Source organism: Apteryx rowi, unplaced genomic scaffold (genome assembly GCF_003343035.1).
Source record: "Apteryx rowi isolate R43461 unplaced genomic scaffold, aptRow1 scaffold_5, whole genome shotgun sequence".
Taxonomy (NCBI): domain Eukaryota; kingdom Metazoa; phylum Chordata; class Aves; order Apterygiformes; family Apterygidae; genus Apteryx; species Apteryx rowi.
The window spans coordinates 2,129,984-2,143,282 of record NW_020450760.1 but is presented as its reverse complement, the minus strand read 5'-3'; the positions used below and the strand labels follow the sequence as shown (position 1 = coordinate 2,143,282).

Genomic DNA, 13,299 nt, shown 5'->3' with positions numbered 1-13,299 from the left:
AAGTCGCATTCCTAAATGCAAGTGACTTGAGCTTATAGGAAAATAGTGAGCAATTTGCTTATTTATGAGCCTATAACGATGTTTAGGCTTGTTTTAACCCAAGTTTGAAAATATTTGCTTTAATGTTTTGGTTTTTATTGTTAGAGATCACATTGCATGTAACTATGTAAAAATTGAGCTTATTAACACCTTAAAATTCTTGTTATGAAAGTAACAATCAATAAATTTCCCTTAAGGTTTTAGAGAAGTGAGGTTGGAAGATTATCTGATTTGAATCTGAACTGTGAAAACAGCAGTGCAATATGATTTTTTGTTCCTGAGCTGTTAACCAGAAAATTCATAATTTCAAGGATCCAGGTAAAAGAGGAAGAAAAAGTCTTCCTCCATTTGACAGAGACATCAGTTGTCTGATCTTTTATACTACGGCAATATGTTCTATTTTCAAGTACATTTTAAGAGCTAGAATTCTACAGTCTTGTTTAAAAGACTTAAAAGACGGGTATTAATGATGCTTATTACACAGCTTTGGGACTAAAGATGCATTTGATGCAATTAGTAAAGGCCGAGTGGTGTAACCATTCTTTTTAATAAATAAGCTAGGGTCCTTACTGTATGTAGGAACTGCATTTTAACATATTCCGTAATTCATTCCTTCCAATAAATCACCGATAATAATCCTAAAAATGCTGAGCACTCTCTTTTCGTATTTGATATTGTTGTACCTATTGCTGATCTAAAAACATGCAGCTGGTCCACCTTAATACAAAATGCGCTTTTTAATCAACACCAAGTAAAAAATTACTGATGTCACATATTTTTCCCCAATCATACAGCATTTTAATATAATCAATTTCCAAAAAACTGAGACTACTGTCACACTCAGGATAGCTCTAATGACCTCAATGGAGTTACACAGAGGCTTATGCTTTCTAAATTAATTTTTTCTTAAACAATTATTTCTCCATAACAAAAAACAAATATTACTGGAAGTTGAAATATCAACATCCACAGAACAAAAAATGGATATTATAACTAATAGCTAAAAAAGCACCTGATTCTTCATTTGCTGACTAGCTGTATATACTTAAAACTCACAAAGATATCAAAACAACATGAAGTCCTGTGAATCATCAGTTCAATGGCTTTATCATATAATTCTTACACAGCTAGTGCTTACAATAAATTCCGCTAATTGCACAAGTAAAGCCCAGATCCCTAAAATCTCTCCCTTGTTCCCTTCCCAGTGGACTTTCTAAGTGTCACCACTTAAGAAGCATTGTTAATTCATCATTCCAATAGTTTTATTGCACAATGTTGGTATATAAAAATAAATGATGCTGTATCTATAAGTAAGAGTAGCACTCTTCTACAATTTCAACGTTTTTCTACAATGATTTACTAAATCTATTTATGTCAATGAGAGTTTTGCCTGTGCAAGGACTGCCACATCAGGTACTAGCTGGGAGCATGGTAAAAGCAGAGTACTGTGACTAATATTGTTAATGCCTCTTTACACAAGATTACCGAGTCGCATTCTCAAATCCTGAGGGGAATTTGGCTTAGTAGCTCACCCTCTTTGATACTTTTAAAGAACAGAAGGTAAGGTGCTAAAAACACTTATTTGGCAGGGAAAAGGTCTGAGACACTTCTGAGGGTATAAAAATCTCACTATCCTTGGGTCCAGGTATAAGAAATAGATCAGGAGGTAAGAGAGAAACTGAAGAGTACCGTGATTAACAGACTTAACGAGATTACACAGTCACATTCTTCAGTCCTCAAAAGAAATGTGATCAATAACAAACTTACTGCACCAAACGTTTCTCAGACTATTTACCTAAAATATTTGAGTAGCAAATTACGTAGAATAGTGATGTTACAAACAATTAATGAAAGAATGATTAAACTGCAGAATCCTGTGGCTTATTTTTTAAATCTGGCCAGAAAAATATTAGTAGTAATGAGTTCGCTTCAGAACCTAATTAAACAAACAAATAAAAACAGTTTAATAGGATGATTGATTAATTAAATATTTTTGGAGGTACAATATGTGACTAATGTTGCTACCTCCTCCATACACAAGTTCATATTCTCAAACTGTAAGGAAGAATGTAGAATTTAATGATTATTTTCTAAAGATATTTCAATGAAGAATAAGTATTATGTACTGAAGAGAACAGAGACTGGCATATTAGTCAGAAAATCTAAGAATTAACATTATTTTAGATCTGATAGGCAAATAGCTTATTATTCTTAAAGCAATTAGTCTTGACATAAGCTATTACCAGTAATTTTTGTAGCAAAGTTTCCCAGTAGAGAGATGCTCAAATACAGAAAAAGGCAGTTTCTGTAACAGCTGCTTGGCTCTTCTATGCGTTAATAGCTTTTTTTGGTATATTCTGGCCACATGACTTACAAATTTATAACTCATTTTTAATTTAGGACATTTTTTTCTTATTTCACGTCTGTTCAATTTGTTAACGTGTTAAAATATAAAAACAGGATCTGCTGTGCCAAATCAATCTACTGATTGTGCCTGATTAGTACCACATCCTTCCAGCTGTAGTTGAAAACTTATGTCTCAGAGAAAACCAGAAAAGAAATATGCACCTTAAAATGGTTTAATTTATAACTTGAAGAAACAATTCCTTCCTCACCTATAGAGGTTCTTGGTTTAAAACACAAGACAGGAAATTTAATAGCAAATGGATCCCAGAGCCAGACTAAGAATGATTTTTCTTTCCATGATGTTGAGCAACTGATTTTTTATTATTTTTTATGCAAGTCATAAAATTTCTTTCAAGCTACTGATTTTTTACGCAAGTCAGTGGCCAAGTTCTGGCCTTCCATTTTACTTGGTAATAAACTAGCAATTTTGTCATTTTATACTACTGATTACAAGTAACATTGTTTAAAAAATGAAAAGTAGTGACATAGCTTCTTTTTCAATACCATCAATCAATTTCCCTTTTCCTCATTTCAGATATGAAACCTGCACATCAGAATACATCAGTTTGCTCCCTGTGTCTGTGTTTAATACTAGAAGGAGCTGTAGTGCAAATCTTGATTTATACTATATTTAGGGAAAACTCTTTAAAAGAGTGCAAAATCACAAATCACAGAATGGTTGAAATTTGAAGGGACCTCTGGAGATCATCTAGTCCAACCCCCTGCTCAAGCAGGGTCACCTAGAGCAGGTTGCCCAGGATTGTCTCCAGACGACTTTTGAATATCTCCACCACAACCTCTCTGGGCAACCTGTTCCAGTGCTCGGTCACTCTCATAGTAAAGAAGTTTTTTCTTATGTATAAATGTAATTTTCTGTGTTTCAGTTTGTGCCCATTGCCTCTTGTTCTGTCACTGGGCACCACTGAGAAGAGTCTGGCTCTGTCTTCTTTACACCCTCCCTTTAGATATTGACACACATTGATAAGATTCACCTTGAAAGATTGATTAAATGGAAGACTTAATAAATCTATTCTATATTTTTCAGACAAAAATATTTTAGAAGACCTTTATGCAAGAAGGTCTGCTAAATATTTCAATAGCAACACTGCATTTTATTGTGAACACAACAGGGATCATCCCAGTTAGCACATTTAGCTCACTAAAATGAAGCCAAATAGAAAATTAATAATTCTGTGCTAACTAACTCTGAGTAATTTTGTATGGTGCCAAAAAAGAGATGATGAGGAAAGCCAAAACTCCCCTAGAAATTAAGAACAAAGACTTTCCATCATTTTACTAAGGTGAAAATAAATGGAATAGAAATGCATGGTGACATCGAAAAGCCTGTCGTAAAGCAGTCACAACAGTCTCCTTGTCACAGCACCATTAATGTGCATGAAAATACATCAAGAGATTAATTCAGTTTAATGGGCTTCTGCTTCATGAAGTGTCCTCAAGACAACTACCTTTTACAGAAATCTGTTTGATAAGAAAGATATTTAAGGAGAAACAGAACTATGAACTGACTTTGTTAGATTATTACACACCTTCGGGAAGATGGATCAAATGAAATTAAGTGAATACAACATGAAGGTAACTAATAACAATGTATGTACTGATACAGTTCCAGCTAACTTGCTGTAATTCTTCCTCTCTCTCATAAATCCAATCCTCAGTGATTCAATGTCATATATGAGAAAATAAATGATACCTGTTTATCTTGAACTAAGTACTAAGCAAGAACTGTAGGTCATACATTTCTGATTTTTAATATGTCTGAATATGAGATATTTGTATAAATAATTTATTTTCATAGGGCTTGATAGTAGCATTATTCATAGTGTAACAGACCAAGCTGTTATACAACTACAGTATGTCTTTTTTTAACTAAGACTTCTTCCCCTCAAAATATAAAACACCTCTTTGACTCTAACAAGTTACATGAAGTTGCATAATGAAAACAGTTTAATTTCCAAAAATGATAGTAAGTTAATTGATATGCAAAATATAGCCTCATATAAAATCAAGTATTTAGTTAGCAAATCTCTGCTCTCTAGCTTTTCTTAGTAAACACATGTTTTCTTTTGTCCTCATATTAGAGGAAATCACAAGGCTCCTTTATTCTAGAAAGGCTGGTTTGTTAATTAAGTCTCTAACTTGGCAGAGCATTCTGCCCTCTATAGTTCTACATTATAAAGACTGTACTTTACGGGTATACTTTTACTTTATTGTACTTTACTTTTTACATTTTTTTAAGGCTCTTATGCACCCTGTTCTACTCAAATCAATTCTCAGCATGTGCTTATACAAGTTATCTAATCGATTTATGATATTAAAAATTAATTCTTAATATTCCCCAGGTATTTGCCTGGGGCTGTAATACACATAAGAGTGTACTGATACCGAAAGTTTTACATCAAATCTAATAAAACAGTAATAGAAATCCCTGAAAGACAGATTTTCAGATTTGTTGCAGCGGCTCTGCCACATACCCTTGGTCTGCTTTCTCTAACTTGAGATGTCAGGGCCTTTTCTTAAGACTGACTGCTTCCAGATGTATGGATTAGTGTCAGTAGAGAGAAGGAAAGGGAATGCATACTTCCCATTGGCATAATCAAAATTATAGTGAAAAAGCAGTCTCCACAAATCAAAATCAATCTCTCCAATGTATTTGTTTCTTCTTCCCTCTATTACATTTTGGATTTATCTTTCTTATGGTTTCAGTCAATCACTACAAAAACCGTGACATTTTGTCTGTGCAATTCCTTAGGCAGTGCAATAAGATTCTGTTTGTTGCTTTGTTCAGGGCCAGATGATATTCTTACTCACACTGAATAGCAGCTGACCTAATGCATTGAATTCAGTGAAGCCATTTGTAAAGTGACATATTCACTACAAGGAAGATCTAATATTCTAACCATCGCATGCAATGTACAGTTACATCATACCACTTATACATAACAGTGCAATCTATTAGATTGCAAGTTCACATTCTCTAGATCAGTAGCATGCATCAATTATCTGCACACGACATTATTGCTCTTCAATGGTCTGTGCAAAATGTTTGATAATTTTACTTCCTGTATTTCATTACAGGTTTCTATTAGAAGAGAACACTCTACCATTACTATACCCTTTGTGTACATCTCAGCAGACAGCCCAGGAATTAAATGAGTAAGTAAAATTAACTTTTTTGCAGGTCACCACAAAAGGACATTATCAAAGGAGATCTGGCTGTTCTTCCTATGTTATTTGTCCTGCTCCTTCAGTTCTGCAGAGTTAATGGTCAAACACCATTTGAAAATATGAAATAAATATGAAATTCTGTGTTTATCACAGAGTTCTTCTAATACCTATTCTATACTTCAACAAAACACAGAGAAAAGAACTGCATTGGAATCCTAAATAATAAACCATTAGACTACGATGGTTCATAGTCAAACAAAATGTTTTCAGATGTTTCAAAGTAATTCTTAAACTCCTATATTTGCATTTAGACAATATTTTTACAAATACAATGTGTAGTTTCACATGTTCATAATTGTTGAATATTTGATTTATTGTATTGTTTACCATATAAATATAGTATTTTTCCTGTGAAAATGTTAAAAGGTTTCCTTTTCAAAGCAAAATATTGACAAAGAAAATAGACCTCCATGTATTTCAAGAACATTGCTACAAGTCATCAAATGAGGATGTATTTTTCAGTAACAGAGTAACAAAGCCATTTTTTTTAGTCAACAGGAACTCTAAAATGCATAATAGCCCATATAACAGTAAACCCCTTCTCTTTCACCCTTAATTTAATATAGTTCTACATTACACAGAATTCAAGACAATGAGGTTAGTGGAAGTAGAAACAGAAGAGACCCAGATTCATGTGGTGCTACTGACCTGTTGAAGAGAACGGGGAGCTAAGATCAAAGTGCCTTCACTCTCTCCACATCACAGGCTCCTGTTAACATAGCATAAGAGAGAAAGAATATTACTTTGATCATCCCTGATCATCATTCATGATAGGGCTTGTCTTCAACGAAATAGACTGCAGCCTGCCACTAACATACGGTTCCCTTTCATAGATCCTGATAAACAGTTCCCCCAGGACATCTTAGTAGTCCCTGATGTTATTTTTCATTTCTTTATTTATCCATAGAACAGACACAGCAGAGGCAGAAATTCTGGAAACTTCCGTATTTCCCAGGTGCTCAACTTTCAAAAAATAATATCTAAAGGAAAAAGGACAATTCAGTCTTCACTGGCCATTCAAACTTTGGTGATAAACACATTGTCAACAAAATTACTGGTTAATGTTTTCTGTGGTTAGCCAATTTGAGGTGTAAACTTCTAGCTATGTTTTGGGGACTCATACAGTTAATTCATTAAACACACAGCTGTAATCTGCCATCAGATAAAATTTAGTCAATAGCAACATGAACTGGAACCAAACTGTTGGAGCAGAAGTAAAAGGCTCCGTAACTCACTACTAGCTGCTGAACAACATCTTCCTAAGAACAAATACGCTTATGAACTAAAATAAATTTATGAAGTGTAAGTATCTTGTACGAATACTATAACACATTTCAATGTGAGTATAACATCTGTTTAGTATCCACGGATTATATTTTATGATGTATTAAGTGGTAACATTTAAAAAGTACAATCCCATATCCTAAAATCTGTTTGATAACCATCTAACTATGGAGAAGGGAAATAAAAGCATTGTTAAGTTACCTGTGCAGTCCTCTAACTGGAACTAATATACCACTGAGCTGGCTATATGCCAAATAGTCTTTGAAAGTAAAATCAGAACAGAAAAAGCATCAACACATTAATTCCCATCTGTTCTGCTAGTCACTTCCAGAGACTGTCTATGGGAAAAGCTAGAGCTGTGTCTCTAACTGTTCTTTTCTGATGCCTGCTCCCACTTTGCCTTGGATTTACATGGGTCATGTATGGATGGGAAGCATCATAAGCCCCTCATTCCCAATAAATATTAGGAAAGATTTATATAAGCTTTCTCCAAAATGTATCAGAATATTAAAATAAAAAGACTCTGAATCATCAGATTTCTTTTTTACATACACAGAGAGCTAAACTTCTAAACTTCCAGAGCAGGAACAGTTTTACAGGATGAGTGAGATACCATTTCATTATTTGTAATATCTATCTTCACAATACGCAAATACGCTTTCAGTATAGACTGGCACTTTTAACAGGTAATATTGAAAAACAAATACTTTGAAATCTCTAAGTTTATTCTCTCACATGAAATTTTGCCTTTCCTTTCTTGCTTTCCCATAAGCCACACACTGGCCTTTTGAAATTTTAAACCTAAAAAAAAAAAGGTAAGGATGTTTTATGTGCTTGTGGATACCAGTGTCTAGACACACAGCTTCACGATGATAGTTAAATTTTAATACCAGAGTTCAAGAGTAGACTAAAAACCAACTAGTGATCCTACTGTGTTAAATTGATGTACCTAGGAAAAAGCTACCATGGCAAAATAGAACTACAAAAGCTTGACAGTCTGGCAAACTGCAAGAAGTCATGTCTATACTCTGTTTTAAAGTCACATTAAAAACACATGTAGCACAGCTGGTGCCAGTGATCGAAGCATATATTATCGTCACATTGTATGTAGCATTTGGTTAATTATTCCCTGTTATGTTATGTAAAAGAAACCTCTGAATCCATAAATACTAATGTGAGCAACATCCCTTCTTTTCAACGCATGTAAACCAATTCACATTGATGTAGATTGAGACTTGCGTTAACACATATTGCCACTAGAGGATAGTATTGTCATATTACTATACACCCACATTAAATACATGAAATTAATATAAAGTTCAAGTTACTTACTTTCTAAAGCCAGCAAACAAAGGGCATTAATATTTCAAATTACATGAATTATTTTGCCTGACAAACAGTGAAGTCCCTTTTTAATCAAAAATCAGAGAGAAAAATCATGTGGCATAATCACTTATTATTTTGTATTTAGTAACAATATTTAGGACATTGTTTATTTTCAAGAAGTTAAATGAATTCATCTCATGCTGAGCATGCTACCTGAAAATCTCATAGAAGGATATAGCTAATGTGCAGTGGTGTGATATATAGTGATAATTTTATTTTATTTTCATCTGCTTCAGAGATTTGGTCTTCTGGAATACCTTCACTCTTCAAAGAGATTTCTGCATTTTAGTCACACGTTGTTATTGGCAATAACAAGTCTGCAAAGTGCTGAATACAATAAATTCTCCTTTAAAGCAGCAGAAGTTAAATGTAGTGGTAAAATAATAGGAACTATTTAGGGCTTCACTAGATGAGAATACATAAAACAACTTGGTTTAAACAGAAAGGGAAGTTTCTTGCCTATCACATCCCAGACAATGATTTTACTTTTCCGAAATCTTTGAAAACTCTCCACATTGGTCTACAGAAAGATCTTCCAGTTATTAGGTCCAGGTCTTAATTGCCCCTCAATAACTTTTGCGACTCCAACTTCCTTTCAAACCTCTTAGATAACTTGAATCTGCTAGAGCAGTGGTCTAAAACTCGTGGCCTATAGATGCTGGAAATACATGATCTGCTTCTGGGGCGCCTGTGAAACCTAACTCAGATCATGGCAGCCTAAGCTGGTCTAACTACTTGCTGCCACGTGCCCACCCTCCTATCCTGCGTGCCTCCTGCCCTTGCTCTAGCATTCATCCCATCCCTGTTGAGTCTTTCAGCACACAGTTGGGCCAGTTTCCCACCAGTTTCGCTCTCTAAACTGGCTTGCTATGATCAAACAGGTAGCGCTCTCAGCGCTGCCCTGGGACGTGTGGGACCAAAGTTGCCCCAAATTAAACTGTCTTGTAATCACAATCTAGAAAAAGCAAGCCTATTATCAGCATATTTAAATTTGCTGTTCATGAATCCAAACTTCCACTGGAAAAATTTTAGGAGGGGGTCTTAAAATAAGATAGGGGTGAAAACTGGTGCACTAAAACTAAAACTGTCTTCCCAGAAGACCTGATGTTCTCTGATTGCAAACTGCTGCTCTTGCAATGTTTTCTAAGCAGCACAGCTCCAAGAGGTCCCCTGCTTCCTTCGCTGAAATTATTCCCAACTAATCCCTAAAATTAACATTCCCATAAAATACCATATTAATGGATAATTACCCTCCATTTTACCCATCTTTGGTATTCAGGTACAGCTTAAAAAGTGTGACTTAGTTTTCAAAAACATAAACAACAGTCACAAAAAAAATTTCAGCAATATGGCCTCACTACTATTATCATAGCTTTCCAGCCATCCATTATTTCACCAAAATAAAGGTATGATAAATGCAGCAGATGAAGTTTGATCCTGGTATGGTTTAATTTTCCATTCATCTAAAGGTAATATTGTCTAGTATTATTCTACTAATTAAAGAAAAACAAATTTAGGCAAAATTTGAGGTAACTTAGTCATCTGTTTCAACAAATGACCCACACTATGACAGAGACTGAAATTTTTCTCCTAAACAACAGCACTAGGACAGTAAGTGTTCACTGATATTCTATAATGGTTATAATGATATGGAGAAGTATTAAAAGGCAGAATATGGCAAAGCTTCATGAGTTTTTTCAAACTGGGCTTTTTTATTTTTTAATATTTCTTCTCTGATCATTATACACATTTTCCTATATATCAATACTTTCTTTTTATTCACAGCAGAGATGAGCAGTGTTTTGTTCTTCACTTTAATACTGATTTTTTTTAAAGAGAAGCTATAACCATACAATTTTTAACTTCTCCACGTAAAAATCAATACATTTCTGTTACCGCTGATACAGTAATCAGATGGAACTAATTCTTTTTCTTTGGAGTTTAGGAATTAATTACAGAGATGCTGTCTCCAAAGGCAGGTATAGGTCCTTTGGACAGGTGTCACATATAATAACAATAGGCTCACAAAGAGGCCTATTTCCCCAGAAGGTTTTTTGTACCTTGATGAAATACTTGTGGGATTCTGCAGTACTCAAAGTATTTTTGCTTTGATTATTTTAGGATGTTCCTACTTCATTATAGCATTAAAATAGTTTCATTGACTTCATGAAGAGTGAGCTGTTGGTGAGAGTTATCAAACTTGAAATTCTTAACCTAAAATTGACTGACAGTCTACCAAGGACTAGGAACCAGGTCAGTTCAAGCTCAGGTATACCCACCTATGGAAATAACAGGCAATAAGAAACTCACTCCTCTAAGCATACTGCTTACACCTTCACTTAGGCAAATCAGAGGGAAATCAGCTGCAGATTTCAGTTAATGTATGCAGGCAGTGCCTAGAAGATGGCTTGCACAAGCTTGAGAAGTACGTTGTATCAAAGAAAAAAAACATAGTAATTGCTATCCTGAGGAATGAGAAGAGAAAGGGGGAGAAACTGTCACTGTCATCCCTGATGTAGTACAGCTGTAAGTTTCTCCATGTTCAGAATAAGAATTCTAAAATTTCTGGATTCAGACTTGGCAAAATCTAAATTTAGCTGGGTAATGATGTGGACAATCTTTTTCTACAGAAGGGCAGAACGTATTTTTGTGGAAGAATGGTTAAGTGAAAAGGGGCATGATCTCTTAGAAGTGAGCAATCCTGTCTTCACGATGGAGGGAGGATCCCACAGCTATGCGAGCTGTCCTTGAACAGCACAAAAGAAGGGAGCTACAAGGAGGTAAGCAAGTCGACAGACCTCTCCGCATGGACAGCAATCCTGCACCAATCAGATATCCGCTTTAGGCACGTGAACGAAGGCTGTAAACCAATCATACAGCTATCGCTAGCACATGCTTATCGCCTGTCTATATATACTCTGTAAAAGCTTGAATAAAGGGAGAACGATCATACTCACATTGAGACTCCGTCGTTACTCCGGGTCCGCCTCCCACTCCGACATATTTTAGATGTTGTTTTCAGCAGCTGAAATCTACAGTGGAACACAGTCGACTCATTTAGATCTATGCCTGACACATTCAACATTAAGATGTTCAGAACTAGAGAGCATTCTTCCTTAATGTCAGTTATGTGTTCACAGTATTTGTTTATATTACTTATATTACCATACTTTCATTAATGCTTATATTTACTCAGATATTTTGTATTGCTTTAATTTAAAAAGTCAATAGGTCTAGCAATTGTTTGTAGCATTTACAGAAGAGCTGCCATCCAGAGAAGAAAGCAAACATTAGAAGTGGCTTAGAAAATGAGACCTATGAAAAAGAGATGAAGAATTTGAAAGCAGGCAGGACTTGATAATTCTCATGATACATGAAAGACAGTTATAAAAAGAGGATCATCTGTTGCTCAGTGCATCATCCACTAGAAGGAAGACTGGAAGAAGCACAGGAAAATTAATTAAATCTTACACCGAGAAGAATTAGAATATATATTATGAAATTTCAAACTGTAATGGTTGTGAAGGCAAGCAACCTTCACTGAAGGTTTTTAAGAAAATTTGAATATGTGTTTGTCACCAATGATTTAGAAAAAAATCTGAAAAGAGCAATGGGTTACACTAGATGATCTCTTCGTGCTTCTACCATTCCTACATATCTATAATTCTTTTATGAACCTAAACTGTTGTGAAACAAAATCTGTACTGATTTACAATCTTATTAAAATCAATACAAACTGGGAAAATGGTATTGCATCAGACTGGTCCATTGTGTTATTGGCAATAATAACATGACATCAGAATAAAGGATCTGAGCTCGTTATATACAAAAGCTATTAATAACTAGAAAAAAAAAAAATCGATCACCTTTTGGTTTTTTTTGGCTTAAAAACACAAACATTTTTAGCACACTTTCTCTGTGCTCTTGTGCAAAAATCACAGTGTAAATTATTTTCTCTTCCTAGCTATCAGTTCATCAGTAACATTAGACAGCACTGAATGTGTGAAACACTTAACAATTTCTAAAAGTTTGTTCTTGGCGCTGCAAATAGTTACTTCTAGAAAAAAGGAAAGCAAATTCTTCAGCTTTCCTGTTCCACACCATTAGAAATGTATTTACAACAGAAGCATTCAGAATCAGAAAATAGTTGGGGTAGGAAGGGACCTCTGGGAGGTCAGCTGGTCCAACCTCCATTACATAACAGACCTCCAAAAAGAGTGATTTAAATTCAGCAGGATTAGAATTTTGTTAACTTCATGAGGTCATCCTAATTTAAAATAACTAGAGACTTCTTCATTTCAGATGAAGTGAACCTGAGTAGTTTTGAATCCAGCAAACTCCAATGATGCTTTACAAGGATTTTGGTTTGTGTACTGCTTCTTTATGCCCTGGGGCTGTAAATATAAAAACATCTTACTATGGCTGTTCTTGTATATATATTTTACTCCATTTTAGTAGATTTTTATGGCAATCCAAGTTAGTAACTAAACATTATAGTTTACTGATTGCTGATGATATTTAAGCAATAAAATATTAGATATGATCTCCACACTTTAAACAAATACATAAACCCTACTGAATCTCCTATACTACTAAGTGCTTTATTTAGCATAAAATGCATATTCAACATATAAGATTTTTTTCCACCAAACACTCAAGTTTGTTTTGAGTCATAGTTTTGATTTTCTTGCAAATGGATTTCATTTTCTCTGATAACTTTATATGCAATTAAGTAGTTGTTATAATGTCAGAAAATGTGCGTCTTGAATTGCTCAATTAAGTCATTACTATCATCATTATTACATAATATTATTATATCTGGGCTAACAAGATATTTGGCTGAAGGCATAAGCGACTGGGCACATTTAGTTTTGTTTTTAAAAGTATACTACTAAGCAACTGTGAATAGCAAACTGCTGGCAGATGATCCTTACAGAA

At 34.6% G+C, this 13,299-nt stretch overlaps 1 long non-coding RNA gene across 4 annotated transcripts in view; it reads right to left on the bottom strand.

The window, feature by feature from the left end:
* LOC112972726 overlaps nt 1-13,299 on the bottom strand; it is a 51,090-nt gene that overhangs the window by 25,172 nt on the left and 12,619 nt on the right. For all 4 annotated transcript variants that reach the window (XR_003255761.1, XR_003255762.1, XR_003255763.1 and 1 more), the window contains 2 exons: nt 11,319-11,393; nt 6,340-6,400 (listed from right to left, as the gene is read on the bottom strand). This is a non-coding gene — a long non-coding RNA (uncharacterized LOC112972726). The remainder of the gene's footprint in view (nt 1-6,339; nt 6,401-11,318; nt 11,394-13,299) is intronic.